The 18,342-nt window shown below is 49.2% G+C and overlaps 1 protein-coding gene across 5 annotated transcripts in view; it reads left to right on the top strand.

Moving 5' to 3' along the window:
- ITSN1 (intersectin 1) overlaps positions 1 to 18,342 on the top strand; it is a 214,279-nt gene that overhangs the window by 12,274 nt on the left and 183,663 nt on the right. The gene's annotated exons all lie outside the window — the stretch shown is intronic.

Raw genomic sequence — 18,342 nt, forward strand, 5'->3', positions numbered from 1 at the left:
ATTTGCAAGGAACTGGGAAAGAAAACTGATAGGAAGATAAGGAAAGGAAGTTTGCAGAGAGAAGGAAATGAAAGGAAGCTTGATTCAGTACCACAATTTTCCTTATTCACAACTATCCCTCTGAATTTTCTCATATGCAAATGGCAGAAAACCAGGTGGGCTTAAGAGAAAAGTAGGTGTCAAGTGATAGTGCAGTGGTTAAGCTGTTTTCCTTCGATGTGATGCTAACTGGGTTTTATCCCTGGCGCCCTGCATGAGCCCTGCTGGAGTGATTCCTGAGTGCAGAGCCACCAGTAAGCCTCGACCTCCGCTGGATATGTCCCCAAACCAAAAATTAAAAAATAAAGTGACCTGTATTAATTGACATATCTGTAAGATCCTAGGGTTCTGATTGGTTGGATTTGGTCGCATGTCTGAGCTAAGTGCATGGCCAGGGAAATGCCCCAGCACTCTCATCGGCTGTCCTTAGAGTCACCTTTTGTACCAGTTGGCCAGGTCAGTGGCTGTCCTCTTGGAATTGACAGAGAGCAGGTGGGGGAGTGCAGGGATCTGCTCGGGGAAGGAGCCACATCCGGGACATGTCACATGCGTGATCTCAAGAGAGGGGTTCAGACTGGTCTGGTTTTTCTCTTGGGACCGATCTTCTCTCATAAGTCAATGCCGGGGCATCCACACCACCAAACTGGCATACACACTTCATCAAGTTTTCTTGCGAAGCTTGTTCACTGTTATTGCGACTGCAGAATCTGTTTTTTCTTGATCCTCTTCAGACAGGAACATTTTTGCCATCTGTGATCACTCCCGACTTGATGACGTTCGGAAGACTCATCTGTAATCTTCTTAGATCACCTCTTCCTTGTAGGACAGTGACAATCTTCCAGACCTCATCTGTAATCTTTCGTGTCGGCCCTTGTTTGCATCAGTTTGAATGCTTCAGGGATGGTGGTCGTGGCCTTAATTTTTCAGTGCTTTGAGTGTATTAGCAGAATATTCTCCCAACGAATAGTTGGAGGCTTTGAGTTTCTGGCTCATCTGGAACTGCTGTAAAAGGAACATGTTTGCTATGGAACCCAGCGAGAGAGGGAGCTCCTTTTTCTTTCCATCTGCTTCTTTTTGTTTTGGGGCCACAGATGGCAATGCTCAGGGCTTACTTCTAGCTGTGTGCTCAGGGATCACTCCTGGTGGGTTTGGGGGACCATATGGGGTACTGGGAAATGAACCTGGGTTAATCACATGTAAGGTAAACACCCTACCTGCTATATTATGCCCCCTGCTGCTGCTGCTTTTAAAAAAACTATACTCTGGAAGAGATAGCGATCTGATCTCTTTCCAAAGGGTCTGTGCCCATTTTTGAGGGTTTTGGTTTTTATTTGAAGAGACTGGTAATAGTTGGTGTTGAGAGCTTGTGGTGTCTTTGAAGATTTACCTTTTGGTTAGGAGGGTGGTTTTATTTTATTTTCAGTTATATTTTGTTAGTCTTTGAAGCAAAGCAAACCTTTTTTTGCTTATGTAAAACTGGTCAGACTTTTAAACTTTTAGTTTTATTTTTATAAAGTTGTTCATAATATTTGATTACATTTAATATTCTAACACCAATCCCACCACCATTACTCCTTCCCACCACCATATTTCCATCCCAAACCCCAAACCCCAAACCCTGCCCCCAAAGCGGAACCAAAATAATTTGTTTCGTATTGCTTGTTATGAATAATCCACTAAGAATGAAACAAAACAGGCTTATTAGAGGAAGATGTGTGAAAATTGTTGTATTTCACCCAGGAGCCATTAAACCCTCTATAAGAGATTAGTAACATGTTGTTAAAGGTTGAGCCTTGTGTCCTTATATCTATATCTGTGTAAATATATTTCCCCCTAAGATTGATTGGTTGCCTTCTAATTTAGACCCCATCAGATGTGGTATGCTACTCTTGGTATATTGGTGGTGTAAGTACGAGACGTTGCTCTCGGCCCAGCAGTCCAGGAATGGATTGACTCATGAGTCTCATGGGTGAGGCTCGTCTGAGCATGTGGAGAGTGGCCGTGAGCTATGGAGGTTTTCGTCTGCCAGGGCTGGCTCTGCTGGGGTGGGTAGGGCGTCACACGCACCCCTCCGGGTGACCCCTAATGAAACAGCCTGGCCCAGGGTCTGGTGGCATGTCTACGATGTATTGTTCTATGCTCTCTTCTAAAAGACTTTTTTTTTTTATTGAATTAGGAGGGTGGTTTTAGGCCTTAATGAGCAACACTATGTGCTCAGGACTCTCTCCTGGCAGTGCTTGGGAACCATCAGTGCCTGGGATCAAAACGGGATCATTTTCGTGCAGGCAAGGGTCTGACCCCCTGAAGTAGCTCCCTGGCTCTGTACTTTATGGGCCGGGGAGGGGGCAGGAGGTGGTATACCAGGCAGTGCTCAGGGCTTACTTCTGGCTCTGAGCTCAGGGATCACGAATGGTGGTGCTCGGAGGACCGTATCAGGTGTTGCGGATGGAACCTGCGTTGCCATCAAATGCCCTCCCGGCTGAGTATTGCTCCAGCCCCCGGTCCTTGTTCTTGATTGAGACCCCCTAAAGAAAACTTAGGCGACACCCCCTATTGAGAGGAGTGTCTTTTGTGCCTACTTACATTTTTATTTTTAATATTTTTTAAAAATTTAATCACCGTGAGATATAGAGCTACACAGCTGTTCATGGTTGGGTTTCAGTCAGTGTTCCAACAACCATCCCGCCACCAGTGTACATTTCCCACCTGCCACCCTCTTCCCAGCCTGCCCCTATGGCAGGCACTTCCCTTCTTTCGTGCCTGTTTAGACCACGCATGGAGTCCAGTGAAGTCCAGTCCCCGTTGGCCACAGCCTCCTGCGTAGAGACATGGGCCGGTGACCATTGCTGCAGTTCGCTCTGGTGTTTTCTAACCCGGGGGCTGCAGTGGCCCAGGGTGCCATGACGGGAGAGGCGGTGGGGCAGAGCAGTGCGGGAGCCCCCGACTTCATCATCGACCATGCTGCCTGGTGAAGCCCATGTGACGGGGGGTGGGAGGCTTTTGGTTTGGTGGGTTGAGATGCACGGCAAGGCAGGTGGCCGCTTTCCGCAGAGAGTGAGTAGGTAAGGTGCTGCCCCCCTCAGCCCACCTCTGCCCCGTGCCCCTCCATTTGCTTGTCCCTTTAGAGTAAAGTGGGAATTTAGTACGTTGCTTTCCCAAGTTCAAGGAGCCTGGGGGAGTGGCGGTCTCGGGGACTTTGCCGTCCTGTGGAGGGAATTCTAGCTCTCAGCCCGGTAGAGAGCTTCGGCCAATGGTCGGCTTCTGACCGGCATCCGGAGGAGGGGGCAGGTGTGTGGGCAGAGTCCTTGCTTGTGGGATGGACACTGGCTCTAGGTAGTTGGCATCAGGACTGAATCATGACGGCCGGGAGCCACTGTTTCAACTCCTGCTTTTATTTGTTGTGGTTTGTTTGGGGGCCATACCCAGCAGTGCTCAGGGCTGCCTCCTGCCTCCCTGGTGGTACGCGGGACCCTAAGGCTGAAACGTGGTCAGCCGCGTGCAAGGCAGGTGCCATCCCCGCTGCACTGTAGCTCCAGGCCTTCAAACCTCTGTTCGTGGAGGATCTAGTCTAACTTATTCAACAGCTCCTTATGCCCAGGCCAGACAGGTGGGCAGGCAGTTTCGAGCTGGCCGTCTGCACCCTGTCTGATTCTGAAGTCTGGTCCTAGAGCCTGTCAGTTCTGCCTCCATAATGCATTTTACTTTTGATTTTGGGCTACTCCTAGTTGGGTCCAGTGCTGTGCTACCTGACCCCGGATCCTGCCATGCTCGGGCCATGGGGTGCCAGATGTCAAACTCAGACCTCTGTGATGGAAGGCACATGACCCTGAGCACTGGGCCCTGCCCCCCCTTCTCATGTTCTGGTCCTAGCCAACATCATTTTTCGTCTTTCTGCCTTGCTTTTCTTGCTGCTTCCTGTCTGCTCTGGTTTCCCTCAACCACCTGGGCCTGCTTCCCGCCAGAGGATTGTATTTGTCCCTATGTTTCATAGTGACAAAATCTTACCTGGGGTTTCATCTCCTCTAATGTCAGGCTTCTGATTACAGTATGAGAGTCCAAATGTACTCTTTCACCATTGTGGAGGGAATTCAATATTTATGTTATCTTGATTTGGGAGCCATAGCTGGCGATACTCAGGGGTTTACTCCTGAATCTGTGCTAAAGAATCACTCCTGGCAGTGCTTGGGGGACCATATGGGATGTCGGGGATTGAACCTGGGTCAGTTATGTGCAAGGCCAACTCCCTGCCTGCTGTATTATCTCTCTGGTTCCACGGGAAGTCCAAGCTTAATAACAGAGAAGTTTGTTAAAAATATTATTCAGAGTCTCACTAAGGGCCTCGACCTGGGAAATGTCCTGAGATTTTTGTTTGTTGTTTGTGGCTGCCCCATTCTATAAAGGTTTGGTTTCTGTTGATATGTAATCTGTGCTGATAGGTCACTTGCCAGATAGTATCATTCTTTTTTGTTTGTTTGTTTGGGGGCCACACCCAGTAATACTCAAGAGTTTTCTTCTGGCACTGCACTCAGGAATCACTCCTGACAGTGCTCAGGAACCATATGGAGTGCTGGGGATCGAACATGAGTTGACCACGTGCAAGGCAGTCAGTCTACTCTTTGTACTATTGCTCTAACCGCCTAGTCCAGTATCGCTCAAAAACATAAGGACAATTTACTCCCAAAAAAGGACCCGTGGTTCTATGTGCCTTTCTATGTATGGTAGAAACCATACAACAAGCTGTCGAGTTTTGAGAAAAGATGGGGCTTTAGTGCAAGGTCAGCCAGCAAGAGACCAGAGAGTGGCAAAGCTCAGATTTGTCTCCCGGGTCTTGAGGCTTCCCATGACCTTAGTGGAGAAGGCGAATCTGGAAAAAGGCGTACTCCGAGAAAGCTGGTTAGTAGACTCTGAGTTTGTCTGTGTAAGCTCAGCTAGCTTATACATATAGCTAGCTGCCAATATCGGAATCCACCCGTGTCAGACCAGCTGGCCAGATGTTCCTTGTGGGGACTTGGCCTGGAAAGAGAAACAGTTCTGTTAGGTTCCACCCTTGGCCTTTTGGTTTCTAGAGGGTGCTATTACCTGCACATATGCTCCGGCTGTACACAGTGCTGTGGATGGAGAAACATTAGTCCCTGGTTTTTGTTTGTTTAGTTTTTGGGCCACACCCACAGGTGCTCAGGACTTCTGGCTTTGCACTTAGGAATGACTCTTAGAGGGGGGTCAGTGACCATGTGGGGTGCTGGGGATCAAGTCTGTCTGGCTGCATGCAAGGCAAATGCCTTACTCACTGTCCTAACCGCTCAGGCCCATTTAATCCCTATTTAACTAGATCTGGCTAATCCCTAATGTTTTCAGTTGACAATAAAGTAAATGTGCTGTGCAGCATTTCAGAGCAATCCCCTAATCTGTTGGAAACAGACTCCCCCTGTGTGTAGGAAGAGGTAAGGACCAAGGCTGTGAAATCTCTTTCCTAAAGAATGTTCTCGGTAGACTCAAGAGCCAGGCTATGCCAGCCAGCACGCACCCTCTTCAGCTCCCGAGCTGATCCCGTTTTGGAGGAAGTTTGCAAATCTTGGGGTGACCCTTTGCTGTGTGTCGTCTTCATAGCAAACACTGGTTGGCCTTTGTAGATCCCAGGCCTCTCAGAGCCTCTTCAGCATCATGCACCCTCAGAATTCTCCTTAGTCCATAGCCAAGTGGAAACTAGCCCAAGAAACTGATTGTTGGGGTCGGAGCGATAGTACAGCAGGTTGTGCCTTGCACACAGCCAACCTAGGTTTTATCCCTGGCATCCCCTATGGTCTTCTGAGCACCGCCAAGAGTAATTCCTGAGTGCAGAGTCAGGAGTAACCCCTGAGCATTGCAAGTGTGACCTGAAAAGCCAAAAAAAAAAAAAAAGGAAGAAGAAGAAAAAGAAATTGGTTGTTGTTTTTGGGTCATCCCCAGTGGTGCTCAGGGGACCTTATGAGTTGGCCCTGGCTCTCTACTGGGGATCACTTCTGGCGGGGCTTGAGGGACTAGAGTTGTGGCAGGTCCGATGTGAGCCTGGCAGTTGCCATCACCCCAGACTGTCTGTTCAGTCTCTTTATGTGAGGTTTGTTGTTGTTTGGGAGCCACACCCAGTGATGCTCAGAGGTCACTCCGGGTGGGCTGGGTGGACCACAGGGGATGCTAGGGATCAAGTCCAGGCTGGCCTTGTGCAGGACAGTGCCCTCCCTGCCGTACCCGCAGGGAGTTTTCTTTCTTTTTATTTGCTTTTTGGGTCACACCCGGCAATGTACAGGGGTTACCCCTGGCTCTGCACTCAGGAATTACTCCTGCCGGTGCTCAGGTGACCATAAGGGTTGCTGGGAATCGAACCAGTTTGGCCGAGTGCAAGGCAAATGCTCTAACCGAAATACCCTAACCAGCACTGTGCTATTGCTCCAGCCCTGGGAGTTTTTCTTTATGTGAGATTTTGATCACTTAATATTTGGCCAGGTTAGAAATGAAAGCGGAGATATTCATAAAGTATTTGCTGATTTATTTAATGTTAGAAAATATGTCATAGCACTGTCGTCCCATTGTTCATTGATTTGCTCAAGTGGGCACCAGTAACATCTCCACTGTGAGACTTGTTAACTTTTTTGGTATATCGAATATGCCACGGGTAGCTTGCCAGGCTCTGCCGTGCGGGCGGGATACTCTCGGTAGCTTGCCGGGCTCTCTAAGAGGGATGGAGGAATCGAACCTGGGTTGGCTGCATGTAAGGCAAATGCCCTACCTGCTGTTCTATCACTCCAGTCCTAGAAAATATGTAAGCCCATTTTTTTTGTAACCCCATTTATTATTATTATTATTATTATTATTTTGGTTTTTGGGTCACACCTGGCTCTTCACTCAGGAATTACCCCTGGTGGTGCTCAGGGGACCATATGGGATGCTGGGATTAGAACCCGGGTCAGCTGCGTGCAAGGCAAACGCCCTACCTGTTGTGCTATCGCTCCAGCCCCATAACCCCATTTTTTTAATGTTAGAAAATATGTAAGCAATGCAGATTTTGCAAAAACTCACAGTTTTATAAAGCAAAAAATAAAATCTAGTGAGAGGAGTGGCTTCATTTTGCATAATGAGTTTTCCTGTCTGTCCCAAGGTAACCTTGTTTTGATGTCTTTTTAACTGAAGTAATTGAAGAAAATGTGACCTTAGATAATCTAGTTAGAAAAAGTCTTAAAATGGCATTTTCAGAAAATTGTTTCTTGGATACCATACCAAGATTATTTGACACAGATCATTTCTTCCGGATTGGTTAGAATATGGAAACTGAAATCATAACAGTGAACTTTTCAGTACTCTGCGTGTTTGTTTGTTTATTTATTTATTTTGGTCTTTGGGCCACATTCAGCAATGCTCAGGAGTTACTCCTGGCTCTGTGCCCAGGAATTACTCCTGGTGAGCTCAGGGGACCCTGTCCAGTGCTGGGGATCAAACCTGGGTCAACTGCGTGCACGGCAAATGCCCTACCCCTGTACTATCGCTCTGGCCCCTTGATATTCTTTCTGGCAAAATTGGTTGATTTTTTCTTGCAATTTGAATGGTTGCTTCACCCCCATGTGATCTTGGTAACATTCATGTATTGGTCATTGGGAAATTCAGACTCTGAATATCATGTTGTCCCAACCTTTGATATGTGTCAGGCAAGACCACAAAACTTCACTGGCGACTTTCACACCTCACCTATCCCTAAATGTTGAAAAGTTCCCAGTGGCAGTTAGAGGTTTTCCAAGTTTCCGGTTTGCACCCAGGTCTCACGTTTCATCACTGGCAGCAAATTCCTGTCCATTGTTTCTCTGTGGAGGCACTAGGCTAGCGTCAGTTCTGAGATGCCGCCCAAACCCAAGAATAACCGTCACATCATGGGGTTGGAACCATAGTACGGCAGGGGTTTGCCTTGCACTCAGCTGACCCGGGTTCGATCCCTGGCACCACATATGGTCTCCTTTGCCCGCCAGGAGTGATCCCTGAGCACCACAGGAATGACTCAAAAACCAAAAATTAGGGGCTGGAGCGATAGCACAGCGGGTAGGGCCTTTGCCTTGCATGCGGCCGACCCGGGTTCGAATCCCAGCATCCCATATGGTCCCCTGGGCGTAGAACCAGTAATTCCTGAGTGTAGAACCAGAAGTAACCCCTGCGCATCGCCAGGTGTGACCCAAAAAGGCAAAAAAAAAAAAAAAACAACCCAAAAATTAAAATAGAGTAAATAATCACCACCAACTCCTGCAACAGAAAAATCCTAGCAAGTTCCACGAGAGAAAAGGATTAGTTCAGCCTGCACCCGCTGGCCCAGGGCTGGTCATCTGCAAAGTGTGGCCCTCGGGCAGTTACTGGAGTGGCTGGGCAGCTTCTAGCCCTGACACTTTGTGACACAGATGGCCACACAGGGGGGCACAGGGGCCAGGACTTGATAAAGTTCTCATTTCAAGAGAACTCATCAAGGGGGAGGGATGCCTTTTTTACTTTGCTTTGTGAGCACAGCGGGTAGGGTATTTGCCTTGCACAGGCTAACCTGCCCCTCTCAGAGAGTCCGGCAAGCTACCGAGAGTTTCCCGCCCGCACAGCAGAGCCTGGCAAGCTACCTGGTGGCATATTCTATATGTCCAAAACAATAACAACAAGTCTCACAATGGAGACGTTACTGGTGCCCGCTCGAGCAAATTGATGAGCAACAGGATGATAGTGATGACAGTGATGTGAGCACATACATGGCTGTGAAGAACACGGGACAGTTAGGAGTTTGAGGGCCGCTGCGAAGACCACCCCATTAGTACCCACCCATGTTTCTGGGTCAGTGTGAATAGCAGCCCAGTGAAAAGGGAAAATGACATCGGGCTGAGGGGGGGTGGGGGTGGGGAGTGCTCAGAGGACAAGAATTATGACCTTTTGGAGCCCGGGAAAGGGTCCCAGGGACTCCAGGGCGCTGTGGCTCAGGTTCGTGGTGGCTGTCCAGGGTAACCTCGGGGGCTGGATGTGCTTTCAGCTCTTCCTGTTGACCCTCTAGATTCTTCCCGTCCGCTTTCTCATCTGCATCGCGTCTCTCTCAGCGTTGCCCTCCGGCACTCTTTGGATGTTCCATCGCCTTCTCCTTCGCTGGGTGCCTTGCCCTCTGCCTGTCTGTGTCCGCCTGTGCTTCCACAACACGCGGGCTTCACCTCACATGCTAGTCAGCTTTTGGGCCACACCCAGTGGTGCTCAGGGCTCATTCCTGGCTCTGTGCTCAGGGTTCCCTTCTGGCAGGGCTCCGGGGATCATATGGGGTGCCGGGGATCCAACCTGGGTGCGCCAGTGCAAGGCGAGCACCTTCCTTGCTCTACTGACTTTCTGGCCCCAGCCCCCACATTTTGGATTTCTTTTGGGGGGCACACACCCATAGTGCTTAGGGGCTGCTCCCTGCTCAGTGCTTTGGGCTTACTCCTTTTGGTGCTTGGTACCATGGGGTGCAGGGGTCGAACTCAGGACTGCAGCATACTAAGCCCTCTTCCCTCAGTCCCCTGGTTTTTTTTGTTTCTTTTTTCTCCATTTTGTCTTGCTTTTGGACTACGCCTGGCAGTGCTCTGAGGTTACTCTTGGTGGTGCTCAGGGAACCATATGGGGTGCCAAGAATCAAACCCGGGTCATCCGTGTGCAAGGCAAATGCCCTCCCAGCATACTATCTCTCTGGCTCAAGTTTTGATTGTACCTTTCCCCCCCATTTCCTAGTTCCCTCTCACTTACTGTTCGGAGTTTCCCAATCCTCTGGCCACAGGAAAGCAAGTTCTGTCTCGTGATTTAAATGCATTCCCAGCAATTTTCTGTATGTTGCACCTTCTTAACCCTCATGAAACATCTGCGCTGACGGGTGCTGGGCAGTTCTGGGGGATGAGTCTTCTGCCCTGTCCACAGTGACTTTAAGGTTAGATTGAGCCCACAGAATATGCTATTTTCTGTTTTTTTTTTTTTTTTTTTGTGGAGAGGGGGTTGGCCACACCCCAGGATTCTGGGGCTCTGTGTTGATCTGGTGCCACTCCGGGGACCATGTGGTGTTGGGGTTGGAACTGGGATTTGCAGCACGCGCAGTTTACCCCTGGCCTGGCCTGGCCCTTTAGGCTGGCTTTCTTGCCTCTTACTGATGGCCAGTTTTTGTAGCAGGACTTTGCTCTGGAATTCCTGGCTGTTGCGCAGCGAGTTCACGGGGCAAGTGACCTTTTAGATAAGCATCCAGGGTTACGCTTAGTGATTCTGGTATTATCCGACACCCCCACCCCCAACCCCACATCTGGGACTCAAGAGTTCACACGTGCCTTGTCTGGAGACGTTGTCATTTATCTCTGGAAATGTGCGTGTTCAAGAGGAGAAAGCAGAACCTCCCCATTTGCTAGTGACGGAAACACTTACTTGGACAATTGGACAAATGAACTGAAATGAAAAAAAAATTCTTGAGTTGGCACAGGAGTATACAGGTCGGGCCGGGGAGGTGAGTGGAAGACCTAGAGCACATGCTTTGCATGCAGGAGGCCTGGGCTCCATCCTGGACTCGGGGTTCCCTGGGAGTGATCTTTGAGCACTGTACTGGGAGTAGCCCCTGAGCATCACTGGACGTGCCGCCCAAACAAAAAAAAAAGTATAGGGTGTATTTGTAGCATTGGGAAACAACTTTCGGAGTAAAGGAGCATTAATTTGGTATAAACCAGCTGTGTTCACGGGCTGGAGCACAGGGCCTGGTGCCCACTCAGCCTCCAGAGAAGCACCAGGGGGGGCCCCGGTAACCCCCGGCTGTGCCGGGGAGAACAGGCAAACCAAGGATGTTTACCAGATTGGCATGGTAGAGCTTTATTCCACTGGCCCTCCAATTCTAGAGAAAGCAGGAGTCACGAGGGTTGTTCCGGGTCTGAGCCATCCTGTCTTTCAGTTCTGGGCTTCCCCCGGCCCCCTCCCGCCCCTCACTCGGGGGCACTTGCTGTTCAGTATCACATTATTGCTCTGAGCACATGATCTGCAGAGTCCCAGAGGCGCGCGTGTTTGGAGCGGTTCTGTTAGGAGGAACGTTACCCGCTAGGTTTCTTCCCCCGTGAGTTGAAGTGACATCGGGTCATGCTGTACACGACGGGTTTGGGGTGAGAGGGGGCACCCAGCACTGGCGTTTGCAGGCACCTGAACCTCAGATTCCCAAAGGAAATGGTAAACCCCCGGTTCCATCTGGGACTCCACTAACTTGATTTCATCTTGAACTTCCTGCAGATCTTGGGGTCTGGTGAGGTGGGGGGGCAACGTTGACATTCTCCTATATGCCCCTCAGCCTCCCTCACCCCCCCCCCGCCAAGCAGGTTCCAGGAAGAAGGTGGGCAACCCCTGACGCCCCACCCCCCAGCTCCTGCTGGCCTGATTTAGAGTGTCCAGGCCAACCCGATTTCCTCCAGAGCGGGAAGTCCCGAATCGTGTGGCCCCCAGAGGCTGCTGACCCAAAGGGCCCCTGCATGTGGCCAGCCCAGTTGGTTGCCTGAGGCCACCAGGAGTGGGTCTCTGAGCAGAGGCAGGAGAAAGCAGCACTGCAGGGCGTGTCCCAACACCAGGCCCCACCCAGAGCGTTGTAGATAGAGTTAGAAAGTGACCTGGCCAGAGGGCGAGGGGCTGCTTTTCTGCCTGGGGGCCCCCAGAGGGGAATCCAGTCTCATTCCTGACCTGACTAGATATTCTGGTTTGTTGACTTCTGGCAGATGTCCTGGGAGATGGTGAGGGATTTCGTGAGTGAGTGAGTGAGTGAGTGAGTGAGTGAGTGAGTGAGTGTGTGTGTGTGTGTGTGTGTGTGTGTATGGGAGGGGGGCGGCACTCTGGGGTGACTCCTGGTGCACGTGAGAACTTGGGGTACCAGGGATGAAACTAGAACCTTCTGCACGCAGAGCATGAGCCCAGTCCTTTGAGACATCTCCCCCTTCCTGTTTTTTTTTTTTTAAACTATTGTATTTGCAAGGAAAAGGGCCTATTTTGTGCCTCTGCTTAATCTTCTGTCTATTTGTGATATCTCCTCCATGTTGAAATTCTTTTTGATTTTGGGGTTATAGAAGGCTGTGCTGGGGGCAGACTCCTAGTTATGTGCTCAGGGGTTGCTGAGCTGTGGTGCTTGGTGTTGGGGAACTGCAGATGGCCAGGGATTGAACTGGACCTCCTGCACGCAAATCAGGCACTCAGTGCTTAGAGCTCCCACGCTCCTCTGCCTCCCTCCCTCCCTCTCTCTCTCTCTCTCTCTCTCTCTCTCTCTCTCTCTCTCTCTCTCTCTCTCTCTCTCTCTCCTTCTTTTCTCTCTCTCTTCCTCTCTCCTCTCTCTCCCCCCTCTCTCTCCCTCCCTCCCTCCCTCCCTCCCTCTTTTCCTCTTTCTCCCTCCCCTTGAAATAAAAAAAAAAGAGTTCATACCAAATAGCCTGTTTCTGGAATGACATCTCTCTAAGTGGTTTTGTGTTGACTCAGCTGCCTGAGTGGAAGCTGCTATCTCACCCTGGATTCCTTCCTCTCTGCCTTACCCCCGCGTGTGTCAGAGGCGGGCCCCAGTCACTTGGCCGAGTTCCCCAGCCCGCTCAGCCACCGTACCCGCCCAGGCCCTGGTCTGTCTCCAGGCTCGGATTGCTGCAGTTGCAGTTCTCAAGTTTTGCCACCTTGGAGCCCCCACATACACTTACAAATTTTCTTGAAGATGCCCTCCCAAAGCTTTTGTTTCTGTCAATTCTATTGATATCTACTGATTGAAAATAAAAACAAATATTTGTGGGCTGGAGCGATAGTACAGCGGGGAGGGCATTTGCCTTGCATGTGGCTGACCCGGGTTGGATCCCCGGCATCCTATGTGGTCCCCTTAACACCACCAGGACTAAGTCCTGAATGCAGAGCCAGGAGTAGCCCCTGAGCATCGCTAGGTGTGGGATCCCCCCCCCCCAAGAAAAGAAGAAAAAAAAACCAACTAATTTTTATTTTCTTATTTTTAAATCTACTTCATTTTAAAATGAGTGCCAGACTCTTTTAGCAGTTAGCACAATTCACAAGTGAAAATAACTTTCAGAACAAAAATTTGTAGTGAGAAAAGTGATACTGGTTTTGTATTTCGTGTGTTGGGAGACCCAGGCTTGAACCCTGGGCTTGAGACATGTGCTCTCCTGTTGATTCACTGCCCTGGCACAATCATTCTGCGTATTTGCAGATGGGTTAGCGATGGGCTGATGGATGTTGACGCTCTTTCTCACCCCTGCACACTTTCCTTTGATCTGCACACTTAGCTCTAGGCCCCATCAGACCCAACTTTTTTTTTTGTTTGTTTTTAAATTGTATTAAAGCACTGTGATTTACAAAGTTATACTTAGTTGCGTTTTAGACATACAGTATTCTGATCCCACCACCAGTGTCAACCTCCCCGCACAGTATTCCCAGGTTTCCCTCCGTGCCCTCCAGCCCCTCGATCTGCCCTCTTGGCACCTTTTAAAGTTCGATCGCTAAAGTTTGGGTCTCATAATTTTAGTGTCATTGCCTCTGGTTTGGGTATTTGGCTCTATCTTTCCTTAGCAGCACTTTTGTACCTGACTCCCCTTGCCCTCAATTGCTTCTCCTCCTTCTCTTCCCGCCCCCCCTTGTTTCTTTCTTCTTCTCCCTCCACTCTGAGGATTTAAGTGATTACACAAGGGTGCTCCAGGCATCCCTCCTTTAAACCCTGGGATGTCTTCATTCAGTTCCTCTGAATACCACATACGAGTGATAACAGCCTGTGTTTATCCTCCTTCTGGCTTACTTCACTTAACATGATGCCTTCCAGTTTTCCTATCCACGTTGCAGCAAATTGCATGATTCTATCATTCCTTCCAGGTGTATAGAATTTCGTTGTGTATATATACCACATATTCATGATCCACCTGTCGTTGAACATCTAGGTTGATTCCAGACCGTAGCTGTTGTGCAGAGTGCTGCGGTGAATAATGGTGTGCAGACAGTTTTTCGAATGTTTTTCTGTCCTGGGGATAGTTGGCCAGAAGTGGCTTCTGGCCATCGCTGAACCCACCTGCTGAACTCAATACTGGGTCAAGTGGGAGCTCAACCCACCATGAACCAGACAATATTCTCACCCCACCCACTGTGGATTCGAATTCCTTTTTCACCACATCCCCGCCAACAGAGGCTGTTTCCAGTATTTTTGGTGTGTGTCATTTTCACTTGTGTGAGAGGATATCTCATCATCGTCCTGATTTGGATTTCCCTAGTAATAAGTGATGATGAGCATTTTTCACGTTCCTGTTTTTTCATTTTTCATGTTCACGTTTCATGTTGGCCATCTGTTGGTCTTCCTCAGAGAAGTGTCTGTTCATTTCCTCTTCCCCCATTTTTTGATGAGACATTCAGGTTTTTTCTGTTGTTGAACTTTGTGAGTACTTTATCCTGGATATCAGCCTTTAATCTGATGTGTTGAGTGTGGATATTCTTCTCCCACTCAGCTGTTTAGTTTTAGCCATGTTTCTTTTGCCACACAGAAACTTTTAAGTTAATGTAGTCCCATTTGTCTTGTTTTGATTCTGTAGCATTTGCTAATAGCATTGTACCATTGAAAACTCCTCTGACGCCTAGGTTTTGTAGTGATCTGCCTATATTTTCCTCAAAGTCCTTTATAGATTCAGGTCTGATCTCAAGGTCTTTGATCCCCTCTAAGTTGGTTTTGTGTTAGGTATGAGATAATGGATACGACTTTAATTTTTTTTGTCCGAGGTTATCCAGTTCTCCCAACAGCATTTGCTGAAAAGACTGTCTATTCCATCTCATACTCTCAGTACTTTTTCCAAATTTAGCTGACCATATACGAGGGTTTATCTTTGGATATTCTATTTTGACCCATTGGTCAGAGATTTTTTGATTCCACTACCACGCTGTTCTGATCACTGTGGCTTTATAGTATTGCTTCAAGTTAGGTAATGAGATACCTCCCGTTTCTAAATTTTAAGTGTGGGTTTGGTTATCTGAGTCTTTTAAGATTCCACACAGCCTTTGTAATGTGAACTGGGCCTTTAAAAGGACTGTTCTAAGTCCTTGAAGAATGTCGTCAAACCCAGCTTTCTTTCTCTCCTCTCTCCCTTCTCTTCCTTCTCGCCTCACCTCTTCTTTCTCTTTCCTCTCTCTACCCTGTCTTTTCTCTCTTCTTCCCTCTTCCCCCCCCTTTGCCCTTGCTGGGGCTGGAACCCAGAACTTCATAGGTATTGCCTGAGGCAGCACTGCAGAGCTACATCCTTGCTTGTCGATGTCTCCTATTTTTCATTTATTTATTTTCTGGGGTTTTGGGTCACACCTAGCAGTGCTCACCCCTGGTGGTGTCTGGGGGGCCATATGTGGTGCCAGGGATCCAACTTGGATCAGCAGTGTGAAAGGCAAGTGTCCTACCTGCTGTGCCGTCACTCCAGCCCCATCCTGCTGTCTTGATTTGATCTCAGCATTAGCACAGACATCCATTTGTGCAGGGAGAGGGTGTCTCCCAAGCCTTGCAGAGGCGGCCAGCACCAGAGCCCAAAGAGGCCACGCTCTTCAGACCCTGAGTTGCTGGGGATTACCCTGGCCACACTGGCAGTGTTGGGGGTCTCCAGAGCTACTCAGCAGGGGCTCGGGCATCTCTGGGACTGCACTCAGGGATGCTTGGGGGAGGCCCTGTCATACTGGAAATCCATCTGGACTGGCCACATCTGAGGAACACACCCCGACCCCGTCTGGCTTCTCCGCCCCTGTATATGGCCCTTCTCCACTGAAAGTGGGATCTGAAGAGGTGGGAAGCATGAGGACAGAGCTGGCGGCAGATTTGTGGCCTTCGGTACCATTTACACAGGCAGCTCTTTGCAGCCCATGCTCTTCTGAGTGTCTCAGGCTCGTGGCCTGGAGTCTGGGGAAGAGCTGCTCTTTGGCTTCTACCAGTCCCCAAAGCCAACTCAGCTGCATGGAGCACCTGAGTGATCGCCCCAGAGTGGATAGGTGTAAATTCCTTCTGTAGCGCAGGAGGAAGGTGGCCCTCAAGATATTAGTTCCTGGGCTGGTGGGGGCGTGGTGGTGCAGTATTTATTTCTGGGGATGCCTGGGTCTTGTGATGACTCCAGAGTCTGGTTGGCTGGCTGTGCGCCCTGCTTCTGACCCTTGTAATTACCCAGCGTTCGCCGAGCGTTGTGTAGGAAGCCAGCTGTGTTTATGGCCGAGCCCAGGGCGGACAGGAAGGGATGGCTCTGGGACTCCCTGGGGACCTTTGCGACATCTCCACAGGTAGGCATCTCTCTCCTGGTGGAGTTTTCGGTTGCTTTCAGGAAAAGCTTTCAGCTGTTAGGATGAGAGTTTTAGCAGCTCGGGGGCCTCTGGACTGATGTGAGGTGTTAAGGTTGGGAACTGTTGAAGAGTCCTCCAACAAATGGCTGGCCTGTAGCTCAGAAGAGTGTGCAGATAGTTCTCAAACCCAGAAGCATCATCGGAGTGGTCCTCAGACTTCACTGGGATATCCTTTCTTTTTTTTGGAGGTTACATCCAGCAGTGCTCAGGTCTTATTCCTCCCGTCTCTGAGCTCAGGGGTCAGCCCTGGCACTGCTCAGGGGGCCAGGTGCAGCCATGCAAGGCAAGTGGGTGACCAGCTGTTGTATCTCCTCAGAACCCCCCTACCCCCCCCCCCCCCCCAATGATGCACATTCCTACTCTACAGAGATTCGCACAGCAGAAAATTTCTCTTCTGGAAGAGGAAGGTTTCCCTTGAATTGTATTTTATCCCCTGAACTTAGCTCCTATGCATCTTTGGTCAGGTCCATTCTGCCTCTCTTTGATGTGTCCGACGTTTGTTTTTGCTTTTTTCCCCAAATGATGTTTTATGATCCAGTGGTCTGTTTGTTAATTATAATGAAAGAAGGGGAGGGGAAAAAAATCATGAACAGCACACAGAATCTTGTCAGATACAGCCCCTGGCTAATTTTCCTGTCACGTATTTGAGAGACGATCTCTTTAGGTTGTCTCCACCAACGTCATTGATGGGGAGGGGGAGATGCCTGACAGTGCTTGGAGGTGCAGGGGGGCTGGGGGGGTGCTGTTCCCAGTGATGTGCTGGGACATTGGGGTCCGTGTGGAGCAGGGCCCAAGCCTTAGTTCTCCTGTGCGAAGCATGAACTCAGGGGCGGTGGGAGGGCATCTATCTGTGCTAAGTACCCCCCATCTTTTTTCTTTTTGGACCACACCTCGTGATGCTCAGAGGTTACTACGGCCTTCAGTGCTTGGGGGACCATATGGTCGAATTAAGGGCTCCTACACACAGGAGGCAGGGCCCAGGTATTGAGTCATCTCTTCTCTCCCCTTGAAGCTTCTTTCTAAGTTAAGAGTCTCCTACTCTGACAACAGCCTTTCAAACAACCTTTCACCCTCCTCTCCACTCAGGCTCCCTTTTTTCCACCAAAAAGTTCTCAGCAATCACTGCCCAGCGCTGAGTCCACACTCCTGGCCATTTCAATATTTGCTAGCTTGACAGGTGAAAAATGGCATGTCCTCCTTTCGATTCTGTTCTTCTGCTGATTAGATGCTTAGCACCTTTTTTCATGTGCTAATTAGCCATTTATCTTCTTACAAATTTCTGCTCTTGTTCTTGTCACATTTTCTTTGGGAGTTAATATTTTTTTCGTAATTTATGTGAGCTCCTTATACTTGGGGATATTAATTTCTCTTGTGCTTCAGCTATCCTCCATTTTTCATTGTGCTTTGAAACTTGTGCAATTTGTCTTTTGGTTGAACCCTTGAAACACCAGCCCTTCCATTCTGCCAGTCTTTTCTCCTCGTTTCAGGACGTGGTTGGGTGTGTAAGTCCTCGCCTACTTCCAATTTTGTGCTCACCTGCCTTTTCTTGTGGCATTCTTCTGGGATTTTATTTTTCCACCAGCACCTTTTGATCCTCATCAGTTTATTTTGGCACATGCAATGACATTTATTTATTGGTGTTGGGGCCACCCCCCAGAGATGCTCAGGGGTTCCTCCTGGCTCTGTACTCAGGAATTACTTCTGGAGGTGCTTGGGGAGCCATATGGGATGCCGGGGATGGAACCCAGGTCAGCCACATGCAAGGCAAGTACTCGCTGTACTATCTCTCTGGCCCCCAAATGTCTTCTTGCCTGAGCAGATGAGATCATTGACATTTTCGTTTTTCTCTCCCCATTCCTTTTTCTTTTTTTTAAGCCAGGGATCAAATCCACGCTCTCATATATTCTAGTGCTTTGTGATCGTTTTTCCATTATTTTCACTGTTTTTCTTTACTTCATTATTTCC

Source organism: Sorex araneus, chromosome 2 (genome assembly GCF_027595985.1).
Source record: "Sorex araneus isolate mSorAra2 chromosome 2, mSorAra2.pri, whole genome shotgun sequence".
NCBI lineage: Eukaryota > Metazoa > Chordata > Mammalia > Eulipotyphla > Soricidae > Sorex > Sorex araneus.